A 6,000-nucleotide genomic window follows, 5' to 3' on the forward strand; every position below is an offset into this window, starting at 1 on the left:
AAACTTTCCCTGCTACCAAAACAGCCGTGTCTATGTCTGCTGATCTGTAACCCTCCAGAATGCCTCGTCTGGCTCTCTCCAGGGTGACAGAAACTGATGGTATTTACAGTTGAGGAAAGTTCTCACCGGGGGGCTGCTGTTAGAGCCAGGGAAAGCCACAGACATGCATCACTAAGAGTAATTCAACAGACCTTCTATCACTGAGGTAAGGCAGCTATTTGTAGAGGTCAGTGGCACAGCCCTGACATACCTGAGCTTCAAGAACAGAAAAGATATTTATTAAAGTGGAAGCTGAGACCAGAAAGACAGAAGGATTTAAGATTACATGAAACTTACAGTCCATTATTTTCTAAGGGAAAGTGCACCCAAACCATAAAATGCTGTCACCAGAACAGATCTGATTCAAATAAATGATTAGTTCACAAATATGATATCTTTTCATTTATCATGAATATACTAGGTGCTAGAGCAAATAATAAAATTAATAATGACTAAAGTCTTTTCATCACAAAAAAATAAAATAAAATTGTATCACTGCAGAAAACTTGGAATATGAGTTATGAGCTAATTTTATGATTATGATTGTATGGACTTTATGTTCATAAAAATCGTAGTCCCAATTCATTTTAATCACAATGCAACACATTACCTACTACAATATTTATGAGATGACATGAGGGTGAGTAAATAATGGCGGAATTTTCTTTTTGGCTGCGCTATCCCTTTAAATACAAAGACAATGAGCATTAAAGGGATAGTTAATCCAAATTATGTCATAATTTACTCACCCTCATGCCATTCAAAACCTGTATGATGTTGTCTTTTGTAGAACACAAAAGGAAAAATTTGAGAGAATGTTGGTTATCAAACAGTTTTGGTTACCACTGACTTCTGTTATATTGACAAAAACACTAAGAAAAACCGTAAATTCTTTTATTCTGCAGAAGAAATTCATCCAGGTTTGGAAAGAAAAAATTATATTTGTTTGCTGAACTATCCATTTAAATAGCATTACTGTAAAATACTGTGAACTGTAAACAAATTGAAGACTATTAATATGCTACTGCTTATGACTGTATAGGAAGGGAAGCTGAATACATACAGTAGCTGTCCTCATCTCTGCCTTTCTCCTGTAATCTTTTAGTATGGGAGGGGCTGCATTTGTGTTCTTCACAGATCAGTACCAGTCCTGGAGGCCCGGTGCTGTTCTGATGATGTAATTATTTCCCAGTGGCACCTGGGAACAGGGCGACTTAGAAAGGCATCGCTCACCGCCAAGTGTGCAGATGTTTCTAATTGTTTTCCATTACCAAGAATAACAGCTGTTTATATCTATCAGCAAATAATTCAACGGAGTTCCAGACTGTTAGGATAACATATCCCACCTGGCCACCATCACCAATTGTCATGTTTTAGAGAAGGACACTTTGCCATGCCTTTGTTAGAAAGTGCTCTTGATGAGTTGTAGTGTCACCTTCAGCAATTTTATTCTACTCATTCCGAAATATGTTTGGGTGTTAGAAGCAACTTTTAAAGGGATATTTCATCCAAAAATAAAGATTCTATTATTATTTTCTCATCCTCGCATAGTCATAAACCAGTATGACTTACTCTCTTTAGTGAAACACAAATGAAGGAATTTAAAAGAATGTACTGGTTACTCTTTTCCATTTAAATACAATTAATGGAAACTCAAGGTTTACAGCTACAAAATAAACAAAGTAAACAAACCATTAAAGTGTATTTCATGCACTATATTCCAAAAGTCATGTGACTGATTTGGGTGAGAAACAGCCCAAACTTTATATCACTCTAATCTTGAAATACACTCTAGCTCTCATTGAATTATTCATGTATCATGTGTTTAAAATAAGTAAAAAGTTGCTTGTCATTTCTTGATTAATACCAACTACTATAAATCTGATATTGTTAACAAACTGTAGGAATGAGGGCTCTAAAAAAACCTTCAGAGGATGAAGTCCTGATAACAGGCAGCTGGTCAAGTTCCTTGCGAGTAAGGACCGTGTTCTGCTGAGCTAGACAGGAGTGGACAGGACAGACTTGTAGTGTCCACAGACTGTTTTATTTCACAGCGAATGACTCCATCCTACAGTCTTTTGGAAGTAATTGGCTTTGCTCTTCCTCATACATTCCTTTTCGTGGGACATCAACCTTAATTTCTTCTATCGCTGACAGCCTGATGCTTATGAAGCTGTTTTTCCTCACTAATGGTTTTTTCTATATCACAGAGATGAAGTCAGTTTTCCTACTTCATGTTCACAATACTGCAGTGAGATGTCTTCTTCCATTACTGTAGCTGGGCAGTAAAGGCCTTGAGCCTAAAGCTGAGCATGCTGCAATGCTACAAACAGAACCACATTTCATATTTGTTTGATGACAATAATGATAACTGTTATGATAATTATTATTTTAACATACAATATTTATATAACATTTAAAAAATTTTAAGTAGTTTTTTTTTGGGGGGTGGGGTCACTGTCATTAAGAAGAAAAAGTAACCAGATGGAATGGGGAAGTGTTGCAAGCCTGGTTCAAACTACCACCGCCAGTATGAGCACCACTGTTCAGTGTGTAAAATGATTTAATATGTACATTATTCTTTTCCCTCAAATAAATGTAACATAGCAGCACTATTCTTTATATATATATTTAACTCTTTCCTGTTTTACAGACAGATAAGCTCTTCACTGTATTGCTGTGGTGCATTGTCTGTCACTCAGATGGTTTAGAGTGAGCTATCTGTACGGGAGCCCTGCCAGACAGAACAGAATGTCATTATGTGTGCAGGCTGCAGTGAACTGTGCCACCATCACGGGGAATTCATCACCAGAAGTGATGATGATAATGGACTTTGCTGAAAATGACTTTGGATGAGCTGCGCTTCTGGCAAGCTTTGCAGAATCGGCAGCAATATTTATGAATAAAAAAAGATGGAGGGATGTTTTTTTTTTTTGTCTCTTTCTGTTTTGACTGCATACGAGATGAATCGCTTGCTGGCCCTAATGTGGGTAGAAAAGTGATGAAGGCCTAGATTGGTCTGGGCTGCTGATAATTCCAAGCAGCTTTAATGTTTTTTGTCTCTTGGTTGTAGTCCCAAAAACGTGCATTATCCTTTTTATATTAGAAAAAGTGTTTTTCCACAGGGAAAATAGTTTATTCAGCTGTTTTTATTCTTGTTGCTCTTCTTAAGTGTACTTTTGTTATTTTTCTTCAGAAATAGTTGAAATATACACTGCTGCCTTGAAGTGTCAAGTGAAGTCAAGTAAAATCAAGGCACAGTATATAACTATTTGCAAACATTTTTCTTTCATAATTGAATATAGTTCCATTTGCAACAGGATAATCAATAAGTAAAAAGTTTATTTTGCCTTATGAGGGTAAGGGAATAGAATGGGCTTGTAAAAAAATGGACTGTTACACTGACCTAGATTGAATTTGAGTTTGCTAAAACAAAGCCAAAAAAAAAACATTAAAAAAAATTAAAATTTTGCTATTGGTAAGCATTATCCAATAGCATGCTTGGCCTATATGATGTCAGCAGAAAAGAAATGTTGTTTCAGTTAAGGTAATTCGATTTTAATTATTAATCATAATGTTGTTGTTGTTGTTTTGTTTTTGTTTTTTGCTTTAAGAAAGTAAATAGAGTCCATTTTTAATAATATTGACATTATTGTTGGTATTTCACACTTCACCAGAAAAAACGCATTTAAATTTATTTTCAGTGTTACATTTGAAATAATTTGGAAACATGCTGGAAGCCATATCCTAATATAATAAAAATAAATGTACACATAAGTTTACATAGCTATGGGTTGATAGCTAAACAATAATGACCTACTCAATTAATAAAAATAGATCAATAAAGGCATTATATAATATGAGTTATTTGCTCATTATGAAAGAATGACAAATGGTGCTGTAAAAATTCCCAAGTGCTCTTTTAACCCAGAGAACAATTCCAAATGTTCTGTGCCTCATTAAATCAATGCACTTGAAAGCTTTAAGTTTTGACTGCAAGATCAAAAATGCATGTTGCCATCATAAAGGCAAGGTTTTATGTGCAAATTAAACGGAAGGTACAATGGCATCATGGCAGACTGTTGACCACATAATTAGCCGTAGTATTTTTCCCCCTCCTAATCTGCCATTCTGTCATGCTTATTAAAATATGCATTCTGCTCTGCCATTTTAATTGGTTAAAGAGTTCAAACAGACAACAGAATGTCGATTTGTACCCCCCCTACCACCCAACTCTTGTTCCTGGCCTTGCCTGAATGCGTTAGCAATTTTCTGTCATGCAAAACATCTTGCAGCTTGCTAGATATTTTTTTTGCTTTTATATACTCCAATTTGTGTTTACAGCTCAGAGCTGTGGAACACATTTCCTTGGCTTGTAATGTGACAATTGCACTCTGGCACTCAGTTGAGTGGAGATGTTGTTTTGGAAAGATAGCAGGGGGATGCTTCCCAACTTATCCGATAACCACCGATGTACATCACACATCCCCAGAGTGCAACTTTTAAAGAGACACATATCAATGGGATCAGAAAGAGGGGATAGTGCAGAAAGGTCGGAGAGAAGGGAAGATCCTTGTTTTGGAGTAAACAAGTCTGTTGGTGAGTGACAGCAGACCATACGATGTGTGAGGCCTAGCTGAAGATCCGTGCCAACTGCATCCCACTGTCCATGTGAGGAAATCAGAGAGGACATTTACATGCAGTGAGCAAACCTTCTTGAACAATGAACATTCGGGTAACGCTCTCTGTGTTACTTTTTCTAATCTACAAGCAACTGTGAGGGGCCATACAAGCCATAATTCATTTTGGCACTCTCATACACTTACATTCTCCTTTCACATACATATATTCTTGCTTTAGCACACATACATTCTCCTTTTACATACATATATTCTTGCTTTCACACACATACATTCTCCTTACACATGGATACATTTCTACTCTCACACACACATACATTCTCCTTTCACATACATACATACATACATACATACACACACACATACATAAATAGAATGTATGTATATAAGAGAAGAATGTATGTATGTGCAAGAGAGAGTATAGTTGAAACGGAAGGCAGGTTACGCGCGATCAGGGTCACCGGGACAGGTCTTGATCAGCATGGCTGAGGTAGATGAGGCAACTGCAGAAGTATTTCAGCAAGCTATCTGGGTTTAAAAATAATAATAATAATAATAAATATTATCATCGTGAAAATGTTACATGGCCTCGTCCTTTGAGTGAGTTGTGAATGAGGACGCGGGATCAGCCTCAGTCGTGTAGCCAGATACACGTATTATAAGCATCCAAGTTTTTTTGTTTTTGTATGTTTGTTTGTTTTTTTCCCACTTAATTTAGAAAGTGAATTAAGTGGGAGGTTGCAAGTTAGGGACAGCGATGTCTTTATATTATTATTTCAATAACTCAAGACTCATTGTGGTTTATTTATTTTTAGATTTGTATTTATTTACCTATTTTTTATTTATTTATTAATTTTTCAATATCTGGCAACGCCAGCATAACGTTAACTGTCAGTAATATTTTAGGTTATTCTTATTTTAGTAATATTCAGCTGCGTCGAGTGCTTTGGGAAACACCTTTGGCAAGACCAACTCTGAATATCATGTGCAATCTGTCCAATGGAACAGCGTGACGTCACAGGCGGGGTGACATAGCGACCAGGAGGCTATAAAGGCACGTGCCATGCAGCTGGCTTCAGCTTTGCATCTTTCAGCAAGCGCTCTGTGTATGCATGTCAAAAAGTCTGTCTTGTGAGTCTTATTTATTGTTGTCTGACCCAATAAAGCAACATAATGCCTAAGAGCAAAGCTAAGACCAGACATATGAAGGGCGAATCCAGATCGCGCTATAAATTGTGTGTTCCTCCCTGCCCACGCTACATCACGGGTGGGGATACACATGATTTATGCGTGGTTTGACTGGGATCGAAGCACGCTGAGT

This window comes from Carassius carassius, chromosome 4, assembly GCF_963082965.1.
Source record: "Carassius carassius chromosome 4, fCarCar2.1, whole genome shotgun sequence".
Taxonomy (NCBI): domain Eukaryota; kingdom Metazoa; phylum Chordata; class Actinopteri; order Cypriniformes; family Cyprinidae; genus Carassius; species Carassius carassius.